At 40.5% G+C, this 15,232-nt stretch overlaps 1 non-coding gene across 1 annotated transcript; it reads right to left on the bottom strand.

Annotated features, from left to right (window-relative positions):
* Positions 1-12,353: 12,353 nt before the first annotated feature.
* LOC133308958 (small nucleolar RNA R71) lies at positions 12,354-12,461 on the bottom strand. The gene has a single exon (XR_009751249.1). It is a non-coding gene; the product is annotated as a small nucleolar RNA R71 (small nucleolar RNA).
* Between the last annotated feature and the right edge of the window lie 2,771 nt (positions 12,462-15,232).

Below are 15,232 nucleotides of genomic sequence, written 5' to 3'. Positions count from 1 at the left end.
ATCGGTGGAGAAAGCACATCACTGGGCAACTCAAGCCCCACAGCAATCGGGGTAGCAACAAAAGAATGCGTAGCCCCAGAGTCAAACAACACATCAACTGCTGATGAACCAATCGTAACAGTACTTCTGACAAGGTTCGGAGCTCGATCCGACTGCTGATGTTCCAGAGTATAAACTCTCCCAGAAGATGGTGGCACTACAGGTGCCGAAGTAGTGGAAGGGGAACCATCTGAAGTGGCACTGCCTGCACTGCAGTAGCCCTCGCTGTCGCCGACGGACAGTCTCTGGAGAAGTGGCCCTCCTTGCCACACTGAAAGCAAATCAACTGGCCGGTAGAGCACGACCCAAAATGAGTCTTCCCGCATCCCGAACACCTGGGAGCAGGAGGTCTCGCTGCACCCCTTTGAGCAGAAGTCCTATTGAACTGACTCGGCGCCTGCCAAGCTGCCAACTGTTTACCCTTGCCCTTGTTCCCAAACATCCTGTCTCGCCAAGAAGTGGAACTACCAGCTGCGACCTTCGTCGCCTTAGCAACCTTGGCTTTCTTGGCCTTACTCAAGCTGTAGTAATCTTCAATATCACGACACTGCTGAACCAGTGTCCCAAAATCTCTAGAAGCAGAACCAGCTAGGTAACCAGCAATATCCTCACTAAGTCCCCTGTGGAACTTAGCAGCCAGAAATGTAGGAGTAGGCCTCGCCATGCTAAAGTGTGCAAACTTCACCAACTTATTGAATTTGGCCAGGTACTCATCCACAGACAACGAGCCCTGAACCAATCTGTCAAACTCTCCCTGCTGCCTCTCTTGAGCGTCATATGGAAAGTACTGACCCAAGAAGAAATCCTCGAACATAGGCCAAGTCATCACATGACCCTACATCTCGTAGACATGAGAAAGGTTTGTCCACCACTCATGGGCATCGCCCTCCAGCATGTAAGTAGCGAACATCAACTTATGCGGATCTGTGCACTGCATCACCCGAAAAATCTTGTCCAACGCCTGAAGCCAACGTTCCGCAGCAACAGGATCAAAGGATCCATCAAAGGCAGGTGGATTTTGCTTACGGAAAGCATGCAGTCGGCGATCGATCTCATCACGATCCTCAACAAAAACAGGGACGGTCTGCATGGCCCCCGTAAGATGACTGCCATCTCCCATCTGACTCTGAGAGTCATCCTGCAGACTGGGTGGAGGTGGTGGTGGTGGTGGCGGTGGAGGTGGTGGCGGTGGAGCATGACCAACATCAGGGCCATTCCTCATCTCCTCCAACATGACTCTAAACATCGTCATGTTCGCCAGACGGTTGGCTTCCAACACGTCCTCAGTGGCCTTCTTGTTCGCCTCTCTGACGGCGTCCAGCATGGCCTGGTTTGCCATTCTTATGGCCTCCTGGTCGGCTAGTCGGGCCGCCTGCATCTCAGCCAATGCAGCCAGGACAGGATCGGGCCGATCCTCCGAAGTCTCGCGGTTTCTCCCGGGTCTTACCATGATTCTGCACAAGTTACACAAATTATGAGTTGATCAGGCCCACGCAATGTGGTCACATATGCATTATCATAATAATACTCGACGGAGCAAACACACAAAACAGACACGACCAAACATCCTAATCATTGCAACACATACAGGCTTTTCCCTTGAACCGTTGCTCTGATACCAAAAAATGTAACACCCCGTGTATACTCGGAATATTAACATTACATCGTATTAAGCGGTGCTTAATTAAAATTGCAGAATATTCTTTTTCTTTTCAATTATGATGTCATTATCAATTACCAACTTGATTACTTAATCAATTTCATAAAATATCGCCTGTATGTAAATTGCAATAAGACATCTACTGAAATACCTCAATATATAGATAAAGTGTGTATCTAAATCACGACATTACATCAAGTAATCCGGACAATATCCTGATACATTATTACAACTCCAAAAGACTCAAGACATAAACAAGACAACAATACTATGTGTCATGGACAATCCCCATGCTCACCAAATAAACATAGTAAACAACAAGTCTCAACATAATACTCCAAAACATAAACTGAAGCTATAAGCATAAAAGCAGCATGCAAATCCAACATCCAATCATGGCAGCATAATATAACAGCAATCTAACTCAGCTCCGGCCTCCTGCCGCCTGAGGTCTCAACATTACCTGACCCTGAAATAAGCATTCCCAAAACGTGGGGTGAGATCTCTAAACTAGAAATCTCAGTAAGACAAGGGGTCCTCAAGGATCTTCAACCCCAAGCTCACTTACATGTGCAATATAAGTTCAAAAAGCATTTATATCATTATCAGTTCCAAAACTATGTAGTGCAACAGATATCTATGGCATGTGTGTAATCACTATCTACTGGCCAGAGAAATGTAGGAATACGTCTATTCCCTACATGTAGTACAAGGAACACCGCTTGCACCTCACCCACAGCCGCACCCTCTTGTATGTTCTACATACTCAGGCTTACCGTATAGGTGGAACACCTTCATGCATATCAACAAGGCACTAACATATAATAGCTCAACAGCATTTCCAAAACCTCAAAAGCATGTAACACAACATGCATATACCATATCCCCATGGGACATGGTGGAACCATAACATGGCTAAACCGAGGACACGAAAGTTTACCTCTAAGCTAGCTATCCAATGCCACAAGCTCAAAGTCCAATCACAGCAGATCACAATCAGATATGGACCAAATATAAATCAATAACATGTACCACATGCATACAAATTAAAGACAACGCCTTTTCATTATGTTTTCAAGTCTTAAAGCTTCTAACAAAGCCACAAGCCCTTAATCCCATGATTCTGGCTTAGACCAATACATACAGAAGTTCAACTTCATCAAACTAGGGTCCACAAACCTCCAATAGCCTACTGTACACACAGCACAGCTACTGTTCTGCGAAATCCCAGAATATCCAGATATTCCTCGGGACCATATCTGGGATATCCAATATCCGGATATCCCAAAACCACATATCCGGATATCCAATATCCGGATATCTGTTCGACAAATATCTGGATATTTCACGACAGAATGCAGTTTCTGCATTTTTGTGAAGATATCCCTTAAAGGTTCCCTTTTTACCGATTTTAAACACCTAATCATGCATTTCTAGGCGTGTTCAACATTATCCAACAACAAGTTATCATCTTTTAGTCATTAGATGCATCAAGGTACCATTTTTAAACCTTAAAACTCAAGTTAAAGGTTGGTACAACATACCAAGGCTCAAAACTCAGAATGAAGATGCTCTTGGAGCTCAACACAGCCCCTCAAGTCTGACTCAAGGAAGATGCACGAAAATGGCTTCACAAAGGTTGGTTCTTTAACTCAAAGGTCATCACTTGGACCTCCAAAAACCAAAACCAAGCTTCTCCCAACCCAAAAGCAACAAGTCAGCAACCAAACCTCCCTCACACAGACTTCACAACTCAGAAACAACACCACAAATCCCTTCCCAAAGGTGACTCTCCCTCACACAAATGTTTAAGAAGAAGAAACCACAAAGAACAAGGAAGAAATGGCTCCAAGACTCTCAAGGAAGAAGAACACAACAATGGAACAGTGCCAAGGTGCACTCAGCCACAAGTCACGTATAGAATTCTGATCCTAGGGTTTTGTGCCCATAATGGGAGTATTTATAGCCCAAACACACTTAAACACACAGTATTAACTTTAATTGCTACGCTTAGCATTTTAATTCCAAACTTTGGATTATGAAACTACATAATTTTCTAAGATTTATCATATTTTTCTTATATTTTTCTGAGCACCTTTTCGGTACGCGCTTTTCAAAGCCAGTACCGGTTTCTAGCACCAGTTCTCATTATTTGGACTTGAAACTCATTACAAGTCCTACATATTATTCTAGTAATTATCATGCACTTACTTTAATTTTCCGGGATACTTTTTCGGCACGCATTTATACCGACTAGCAGAACCGGTATCTGCACTTTTCTTCCGAAAAGGGACTTTCAGCATTCTTAATCGCTTATTATGATTATTAAGCCTCATAAATAATTATTAGGGTCAATTATGGAATCATTTCCTATTTTTGCATAATTAATTGATTAAATACCTTAATTAACAGTGTTCTTACACCCTACGAGGAGTTGTATGGTAGGAGGTGTCAGACTCCTACCCGCTGGTCTGAGGTTGGAGACAAGGAGCTGTTTGGTTTGGACTTTGTCCAAGATACCACCCTGCAGATCAAGTTGATCAGGAAAAAATGGAAGCAGGCGCAGAAAATGGAGTTCAGTGAGGGTGAGCACGTGTTTGTGAGACTTTCACCTGTCACCAGTGTTAGTCAGGCACTCGGAGTAAGGAAGCTGAGCCCGCGATTTATTGGGCCCTACCAGATCCTTGGTAGTGTAGGACCTGTTACCTACTGGCTTGCCTTGCCTCCGAACTTGGCCAACATCCACGACATGTTTCACGTGTCTCAGCTTCGCAAGTATGTAGCGGATCCTTCGCACGTGGTGCAACCGGACGATGTGGAGGTTCAAGAGAACCTAAAAACTCCCGTCGGACCACTCAAGATTCTCGATCGTGGCGAGAAGCAGTTGAGGAGCAAGATCATTCCGATGGTCAAAGTGCAGTGGACCGGAAGAACTCCTGAGGAGTGCACATAGGAGCGAGAGGACGAGCTTCTCCGGCAATATCCCGACTTCCGAGACAGGTATGTTTCTGATTTTGAGGACAAAATCCTTTAAAAGGTGGGGTGAATGTAAGAACCCACACCGTTAATTAAGGAAGTTAATTAATTAATTATGAGAAATTAGGAAATAATTTTATAATTGACCCTAATAATTATTATGAGGCTGAAATAAATATAGAAAGTGATTAAGACTGCTGAAAGTCGCTTTTCAGACGAATAGTGCAGATACCGGTTCTTCAATAAGCAATCTTTAAGTGTAAAAGACCAAGCTTGTGTGTCAAATTCGTGGCTTTGCGAAGTCAGAATCTTGGAACTGTGTTGGAGGCTCCAAGTGTGTCCCATTTTCTGAGTTTTGAGGATTGAGGTAAACCATGGTCACTGTAAGAACCCGCATCGTTAATTAAGGTATTTAATTAATTAATTATGTAAAATTAAGAAATGATTCCATAATTGACCCTAATAATTATTTATGAGGCTTAATAATCATAATAAGTGGGTTAGAATGCTAAAAGTCGCTTTTCGGAAGAAAAGTGCAGATACTGGTTCTGCTAGTCGGTATAAATGTGTACCGAAAAAGTATCCCGGAAAATTAAAGTAAGTGCATGATAATTACTAGAATAATATGTAGGACTTGTAAAACGAGTTTCAAGTCCAAATAATGAGAACTGGTGCTAGAAACTGGTACTGGCTTTGAAAAGCGCGTACCGGAAAGGTGCTCAGAAAAATATAAGAAAAATATGATAAATCTTAGAAAATTATGTAGTTTCATAATCCAAATTTTGGGATTAAAATGCTAAGCGTAGCGATTAAAGTTAATACTGTGAGTTTATGTGTTAAATCTCTATAAATAGGCACCCTTGACCCTAAACCCTAGGCACTCAGATTTGTCTACGTGACTTGGTGGCTGACTTGAACTTTATACATTGTTCCATTGCCTTCCCTTCCATTTCTTGAGCACGCTTTCACCTTAGAGGCTTGTTCATCCATTTAAACACTTGGTGAGGGTGAATGTTGGTCTTGGGACTGCATTGGGGTGCTGTTTCTGAGTTAGAGAACCTGTGTGAGGGAGTTTGAAGAGCTGTGTTTGCTGTTCTTGAGGGGTGTGACCTTTTGTTGGCATTTTGATGCTCCAAGATGCCTTCTTGTTGAGTGAAAGACCTACCTTTTTGTTCATTTTCGTGCATCTACCTTGAGTCAGATTTGAGGGGCTGTGTTGAGCTCCAAGAGCATCTCCCTTTGCTATTTTTGAGCTGTGGTACGATCACCAACCTTTAACTTGAGTTTTAAGGCTTAAAAATGGTACCTTGATGCATCTAATGACTTAAAGATGATAACTTGTTGTTGGGTAATGTTGAACACGCCTAGAAATGCATGATTAGGTGTTTAAAATCGGTAAAAAGGGAACCTATAAGGGATATCTTCACGAAAATGCAGAAACTGCATTCTGTCGTGAAATATCCGGATATTTGTCGAACAGATATCCAGATAGTGGATATCCGGATATGTGGTTTTGGGATATCCGGATACTGGATATCCGGATATGTGAATCTGTATATCCGGATATTGCATATCCGGATATGGACAATGAGATATCCGGATATTGCATATCCGGATATGGTCCCGAGGAATATCCGGATATTCTGGGATTTCGCAGAACAGTAGCTGTGTTGTGTATACAGTAGGCTATTGGGGGTTTGTGGACCTTAGATTGATGAAGTTGAACTTCTGTATTTAATGGACTAAGCCAAAATCATGGGATTAAGGGCTTGTGGCTTTGTTAGAAGCTTTAAGACTTGAAAACGTAATGAATATGTGTTGTCTTTAATTTGTATGCATGTGGTACATGTTTATTGATTTATATTTGGTCCATATCAAATTGTGATCTGCGGTGATTGGACTTTGAGCTTGTGGCATTGGATAGCTAGCTTAGAGGTAAGCTTTCATGTCCTCGGTTTAGCCATGTTGTGGTTCCACCATGTCCCATGGGGATATGGTTATTTGCATGTTGTGTTACATGCTTTTGATGTTTTGAAAATGCTGTTGAGCTATTGTATGTTAGTGCCTTGTTGATATGCATGGAGGTGTTCCACCTATACGGTAAGCCTGAGTATGTAGAACATACAAGAGGGTGAGGCTGTGGGTGAGGTGCAAGCGGTGTTCCTTGTACTACATGTAGGGAATAGACGTATTCCTACATTTCTCTGGCCAGTAGATAGTGATTACACACATGCCATAGATATCTGTTGCACTACATAGTTTTGGAACTGATAATGATATAAATGCTTTTTGAACTTATATTGCACATGTAAGTGAGCTTGGGGTGGAAGATCCTTGGGGACCCCTTGTCTTACTGAGATTTCTAGTTTAGAGATCTCACCCCACATTTGGGGAATGCTTATTTCAGGGGCAGGTAATGTTGAGAGCTCAGGCGGCAGGAGGCCGGAGCTGAGTTATATTCTTGTTTTTATGCTGACATGTTGGATGCTGGATTTGCATGCTGCTTATATGCTTATAGCTTCAGTTTATGTTTATGGAGTTTTATGTTGAGACTTGTTGTTTACGCTGTTTATTTGGTGAGCATGGGGATTGTCCGTGACACATAGCGTTGTTATGTCTCGTTTATGTCTTGAGTCTTTGGAGTTGTATTAATGTATCAGGATATTGTCTGGATTACGTGATGTAATGCCGTGATTTAGATACACACTTTATTTATACATTGAGTTATTTCAGTAGATGTCTTATTGCAATTTACATACAGGCGATATTTTATGAAATTGATTAAGTAATCAAGTTGGTAATTGTTAATGATGTCATAATTGAAAAGAAAAAGAATATTCCGCATTTTTTATTAAGCACCGCTTAATACGATGTAATGTTAATATTCCGGGTATATACGGGGTGTTACAATCACCTCTCTTAAATATTCTTGATTTTAGCTTGATTAAGCCACTAAATGAGTAGACTTTGATCATTCAAGTTAAAGATTGATGAACCATGTTTAAAATGTATAAATGAACATATGTTTATGGAGTTATTAGACTTCAAATCGTGTTTGGACCATTAAAAATGGATTTATGCAAAAAAACTACTCGAGTTTCTGCATTCTGTCTGATAAGTATTCGAATACTTTTCGTGTAGTATTCGAATACTCATCAGCAGGTAGTCCAATACTCTTGAAGGAGTATGAGGATACTTTTTTGGGAAGAAAAGTGTTCGGATACTTTAGTGGAAGTATTCGAATACTGTGAAGTATTCGGATACTATAGTGGAAGTATTCAGATACCATGTGGTATGCGAATACCTCAGTGAAAGTATTCAGATACTTTCTGGAGACATGGAGTATGCAAATACTCATACTAATACATAGGACTTGTACAACAAGTTTCAAGTCAAAATAATGAGAACTGATGCCAGAACTGATACTGGCTATGGAAAAGTGCGTTCCACAAAGGTGCTACGAAAAATAAAATAAAAATATGAAATTTTTTAAAAAATGAGTAGGTTCATAATCCTAAGTTTAGGATTAAATTTCTAAGCGTAGCAATTAGCGCTAATACACTGCGATTAAGTTTAAACCGGCTATAAATATGACTTTTGGCCCAAAACCCTAGGCCATGTTGTGCCTTCTATGTAGGATTTCTGAAGCCTTGTGACCAGCCACCTTGGCACTCCCTTCCTTCTTCATTTTCTCACCAAAGACACCACCTTTGATCATTGTTTCTCCTCTTGATCAAGTAAACACTTGAGTGTGAGCATTGGAGAGTGTAAAGGGTGCCTTTTTCTGAGTTGTGAGGGTTGTGTGTGTGTTGGGAAGGGGCTATTTCTGAGTTGATTGGTGGGAAAGTGCTTCCTTTGGTTGTTGGAGCTCTAAGAAGCAAACTTTATGAAGAAAGATCCAAGCTTGTGTTGCATTTTCGTTTTCCTTGAGAAGTCAGAACCTTGGGAGCTTCAAGTGAGCTCCAAGAGCATCATCCACCTCTGTTTTGAGCTTGTAGTATGATCATCACCTTTGTTCTTGAGTTTAATGGTAAAAAATGGAACCTTGATGCATGTAATGGATTAAAGATCATAACTTAAGGTTGGGTAATGTTAAACACACCTTAAATCACATGTTTGAGCTTCTGTATGCATGAAATGAACCACCTTTGGGAAGGATATCTCGTGAAATGCAGAACTTCATTCTGTCGCGAAATATCCGGATATTGATATCCGGATATGGGGATCTATATATCCGTATATTGGCAGAGAGATATCCGGGTATTGATATCCGGATATGCCCCCGACAAATATCCGGATATACTGGGTTTTCGAAGAACAGAAGCTGTTCTGTTCATATAGATTGATATTTATGGTTTTGTGGACCCATGATGGGTTATATTGAACCTCTATAATAATTAGTTAAGTCAGAATCTAAGTGATTAAGGGCTAGTGGTTTGTGAGAAGCCTTAAGACATAAAATGTAAAGTAAAGACGTTGTCCTTGTGTCTCATACTTGTTGAGTATGTTTTTCATATGATTATTGGTTTACAGATTGTGATTCTGCTGTGTTTGGGCTTTGAGATTGGTTGGACTCTTGGCTTGGATTGTTAGCTTGCAAGGTAAGCTTTCGTGTCCTCAGTTTAGCCATTGTTGGTTCCACTATGTCCCATGGGGGGATGGTTTACATGCATGATGTTGTTTTCATGTATTGTTTTGATAAATGCTATTGAGCTGTTATATGTGAGTGCCGTTATGATATGTATGTGGTGTTCCACCTATACGGTAAGCATGAGTATATGGAGACATACAAGATGGTGAGGCTGTGGGTGAGGTGCAAACGGTGTTCCCTGTACTTATTATGGGGTTGTAGACATACGTCGTGCATTTCTCTGGCCAGTAGAATAGTTAAAACACATATGGCATGAATATCTGGTGCACTGCATAGTTTTGGAACTTATACTGTTAAATGCTTTTGAACTTATATTGCTCGTGTAAGTGAGTTTGAGGTGGAAGATCCTTGAGGACCTCTTGTTTTACTGAGATTTCTTTTTAGAGATCTCACCCCACGTTTGGGGCACAAATTTCAGGTTCATGTAATGCGGGGGTTGAGACCTCTAGCGGTAGGAGGCCGAAGCTTAGCTGATATTATGATGTTATGCTACTTATGTTGGATGCTGGATATTGACTGTTGCCTCTTATGCTTTTAGCTTCATGATTTTATTGTTGAGACTGTTGTGGGGCTTTGTTGCCTTATTTGTTTTGAGCATGAGGGTTTTCCATGCCACTTTGACTTGACTTTATGCTTAGTTGTTTCTAGTTGTAATTAATAATGTATCAGGATATTGTCCGGACTACGTGTTGTAGATCCGTGACTTAGATACTCACATCTATGTCATGAGGCATTTCAGTTAGTGGTCTTTTGCAATTTACATACAGGCGATGTTTTATGAAATGAATTAAGTAATTCAACTTGGCTAATGATAATGATGTCATAATTGAACATAAAAAGATATTCCACATTTTTAAATTAAGCGTGGCTTAATACGATGATATGATAACAAATCGGATATATGCGGGGTGTTACACAGTACACGCCCATGCTGTACCCGCCCACAAGACAACCCCATGGCTTCCTGTCTAGGCGAACACCACATACATATCATAAGCATTTGCACTTATGATAAACCCCTAGTTCATCAGGTTTTTAAGCATGAATTAGTATGACTTTGTGTGATTAAATGGATGGAAAAGAGGTTAATGTCCTGGGAAACCCTTAAGTACAAGTTCTGAAAGCTTTGTTGAAAATTTACATTGTCTTGTAGGGAAATGAAGCTCAAGGAGCAACAGAGAGAAGGAAGAAGATTCTGAAGAAAGAGAGAATGCTAAGTGTTAAGCGCTAAAACGTTCAAACATAACGCTTTAGCGTGCTGCTGCAAACTGAAGACAAAAAGTGCTGGTGATGAGCGCTAAAACTTCCTGATCAAACGTTTTAGCGCTCTGCTGTTGGAAAAGTTTCTGGTCTTGAACACTAACACTTCCAATTCAAACGTTTTAGCGTTGAAGACAGTTAAAAATAGTTCGGCATCCGTCAAACATGGACGCTAAAACGTCCATCGGTGAATGTTTTAGCGCCCATGTCAGTTTCTGGTTGTTATTTAGTTGTATTTTGTGACTCTATAAAAGGGCAAGTGCCTTCACATTCTCTAACATCCTATCTCAGATCCTCTGATCTGACTCTTCACTTTCTCTGACTTTCTAAATTCTTTAGGATTAGTTTTTGTATTAGTTAGTACATTTTATGTAATTGTAATTGAAGATTGAAGACTCATCCATCATGACAATGAAGTTTGATCTTTTCTCTTCTTTTGTTTATTCTGTAATTATGACTGAGTAAAGTCCTTTGTAGTCTGATTCAATGGAACTCAAGTGTGAATTTATGAATGGTTAATTGTATACTTTGTTTATCTTTTATGGGATGATATGAAGTTGTCTTTATTAATTCTTTCTATCAAGGGAATAGTGTAGAACATGGATGTTTACATTGTTTCTGTAATTGACAACTTCATCATCAGTGTTCTAGTATTCAAGGGATTGATGCTAGGATTCTGATGTGATCTTAAGATCTTAGTATTTAATGCATGTATTAAGAAGGGAATCACCAAGGGATTGGGGTTTCTAATTAATGTATCAATGAGGATAGTAAGGGATTACATCTTGGTGATAAGAAAAGGTTGATTAACATCACATGGAAGATAACTCGTTATAGAAATTGATTCATACATAAGTTCATGCTTAAGGGAAATTGATATCTGACTACTTGTTTAAATTATAATTTACATTTTATTTGTTTATTAAGTTTTAATTCAATTCAATTTAATTTCTGGTGACAAGAAATCAATGCAATCAATAATCTTTTGTTTGATTCAACTTAAGTATATATGGTCAGTCGGTGTTTGAACATAAATCCTCGTGGGAACGATCTTTACTCATTATTTTTTTACTTGTGTGACTAGTACACTTGCTAAATCCACAACAAGTTTTGGCGCCGTTGCCAGGGATTTGTTCTTCAACTTTGACAGACACCATTAGTATTTGAAATTGAATCTTTTAATTTTTAGCACTTTATATTTTTGTGTGAATTTTTGTTCAATTTTAATTCTAGTGTATGCGAGGTACTATTGATCCAAATTCTTTGTTGTTTGACCCAGAATTAGAAAGGACAATTAGGAAGAACAGGAGGGCAGCAAGACGTAGACAGTTACAAGAAAGGGGTGAATCAAGTGTGCCAGTTCAGGAAGATATTATGGCAGAGAATCATGTGCCACCACCACAGAGGACACCGAGAGATTACATGACTCCCACTGTCATTCCACCGATAGGGAGTGTTGTTCGACCTACAGTGGAGCCCAACAATTTCAAGTTGAAGCCTGCACTAGTACAATTGGTTCAGAAGGAACAGTTTGCTGGAACCAGTGCAGAAGATCCATACCTGCACATTGAATTTTTTTTACTGTTGAGTGATACTGTGAAAATCAATGGGGTGACCAGAGATGCCACTCTGTTGAGGCTGTTTACTTATTCACTGAAGGATGATGCCAGGAGATGGTTACAGTCACTACCACAAGGGAGTATCACAACTTGGGATGATATGCAGACCAAGTTCTTAGCCAGGTTCTTTTCAGCATCCAAGAGGGCAAAATTGAAGGATGAGATTACAGGATTCAAGCAAAAAAGAGTCAGAGTCTATCTATGAGGCTTGGGAGAGGTTCAAGACACTCTTGAGGAAATGTCCACAACATGGTATTGAAGTGTGGAATCAAGCAGCAATATTCCTCCAAGAGTTGACAACCAACACTAGGACATTGGTGAATGCCACAGCTGGTGGTTCATTGACAACCAAGACTCCTCAGGAAGCCCTTGACATATTTGAGTCCCTAGCATCTCAGGAGTTTGACAATGCTCCAGTGAATGACAGAATAACGGAATTATAAAACTGGATGGCTATGATGCTTTGTTAGCCAAGACTGATCAGATGATGCAAATGCAGAAACAACAACAACAACAACAACTGGATGCTCTCACTAAGCAACTATCTTCTCAGAAGGTTGCTTCTGCGGACACTAATTATGTGTGTGCCATTTATGGGAAAAGCCATGTTACAAATGATTGTGATTAAGGGGGATATGCTGAACAAGCAGAAGTGAATGGGGTATGGTATGATCAGAGGAACCATAACAACCAGGGGCGAAATGTATATGTTCCACCATGGAAGAATAAGAATCAACACCCAGGGTTCAGTTACAGTTCCAATCATCAGTTGAATCCTCCACTGCATCCTCCTCCAACACACTCATCACAACAAGGTGATACCTCTGCATGGGAGAAAGCTTTTGCCCAGTTATCAAAGACTACTCAAGATTATATTCAGGGGTCAAATTCTTTCAGAGAAGAAACTTTTGCTTTTATGCAAGAGGCAACGACATCATTCAGAAACCAGGAAGCATCTATCCGGAATTTGGAAACACAAATTGGCCAGTTGTCTAGATAGATATCTGAAAGGCCACAGGGACAGTTCCCTAGTGATACCATGGTGAATCCAAAGGAGCACTGCAAGTCCATAATTACAAGAAGTGGGCTTGTGCTTCAACCGGTTAAGAAGAAAGTGGAAAAAAAGAAAGATGAGGAGGAAGTTGTTGTTGAAGATGTTGTAGTTGAAGATGAAGAAGGAGAAAAAGTCGAGAAAGATAAGAAGGAAGATGAGGTAGTGGTTGAAAAAAATTCTTCACCTAAGAAGTTGATCAAGTGGGAGAAGAAGAAAATGGCTGACAAGCAGGACCAGCCAATTAACCTATCTCCATATGCCAAAGTTCCTTATCTTCAACGGTTGAAGCAGGAAATTCAGAAGCAGCATTATGCAAGGTTCCTGGATATTTTCAAGAAATTGCAAATCAATATTCCATTTGCTGAAGCCTTGGAGAACATGCCTCACTATGTAAAATTCATGAAGGATCTTCTGTCTAAGAAGAGGAGATTGAAGGATGGTGAGACTGTAGCATTAACAGAGGAGTGCAGTGCCCTGATTCAGAAGAAGCTTCCTCCAAAGTCAAAAGACCCAGGAAGTTTCAGCATTCCTGTTTCCATTGGAGATGTGGAAGTAGGGAAGGCACTTTGTGATTTGGGGGCCAGCATAAATTTGATGCCATTGTCTGTATGTAGAGCTTTGGGAATTAACAAGTTGAAGGATACCAATGTTATTCTGCATCTAGCAGATAGATCAATCAAGAGACCAGAAGGAGTGGTAGAAGATGTTCTGGTCAAGGTGGATAAATTCATTTTTCATGTGGACTTTGTGATACTTGATATGGAAGAAGAAGATACTGAAAGCCCTCTACTTCTAGGGAGGCCATTCTTAGCAACTGCCAGATCCCTGATTGATGTTGAACAAGGGAAGCTGATGGTAAGGGTGAATGAAGAAACAGTTACAATAGATGTGTTTGAAGCCATTAAACATCCTGTTGATGTGGATGATTGTTTTAGAATTGATATCATACAGGAGGTAGTGGAAGAAGTGATAGGAGAAGAAGACTTGTCATTTGAGGAAGACAAATTTAAGGAAGAGATAAGTGGGGAATATTATCAGGAGGAACCGGTGGTTGAAGAGTTGGAAAAGAAGGTAGATGACATTCCTAAGGGAGCACCTAAGGTGGAACTGAAGGAACTTCCTTCAAATCTTAAATATGTGTTCCTTGGAGATGATCAAACATACCCAGCCATTATCAATGCATTGTTGTATGAAAGGGAGGAAGTGAAGTTGGTTGAGGTGCTCAAGAAGAACAAGACAGCCATGGGCTGGTCATTTTCAGATCTTAAGGGTATCAACCCTTCCTTCTGCACTCATAAGATATTGATGGAAGATGAGGTTAACCCAGTGAGGCAACCACAAAGAAGACTCAATCCCACTATGAATGAGGTAGTGAGGAAGGAGGTGGTGAAGTTGCTGGATGCTGGGATGATTTATCCTATTTCAGACAGTGCTTGGGTGAGTCCAGTTCAGACAGTGCCTAAGAAAGGAGGGATGACTGTTGTAAGGAATGAGAACAATGAATTGATCCCTACAAGAACAGTCACTGGCTGGAGGATGTGCATTGACTACCGGAGACTCAACAAAGCAACAAGGAAGGACCATTTCCCTATTCTATTCCTAGACCAAATGCTGGAGAGATTGGCAGGGCATGCCTTCTACTGTTTCTTAGACGGATACTCCGGCTATAATCAGATAGTTGTGGCTCCGGAAGATCAGGAGAAAACTGCATTCACTTGCCCCTATGGAATCTTTGCATACCGGAGGATGCCTTTTGGCCTATGCAATGCACCAACAACTTTTCAAAGGTGCATGCTTTCCATATTCTCTGACATGGTAGAAAGATGCATTGAGATTTTTATGGATGATTTTTCTGTATTTGGTCCTACTTTTGATGCATGTCTAGAAAACCTGGATAGTGTTTTAAAAAGATGCCAAGATTGTAATCTTGTGCTGAACTGGGAGAAATGTCACTTCATGGTGACAAAGGGTAT

The sequence above is a fragment of the Gastrolobium bilobum genome, unplaced genomic scaffold (genome assembly GCF_033153095.1).
Source record: "Gastrolobium bilobum isolate Gb01-03AN ecotype WA unplaced genomic scaffold, APGP_CSIRO_Gbil_v1 utg14868, whole genome shotgun sequence".
Taxonomy (NCBI): Eukaryota; Viridiplantae; Streptophyta; class Magnoliopsida; order Fabales; family Fabaceae; genus Gastrolobium; species Gastrolobium bilobum.
This window is presented reverse-complemented; position numbering and strand designations above follow the sequence as displayed.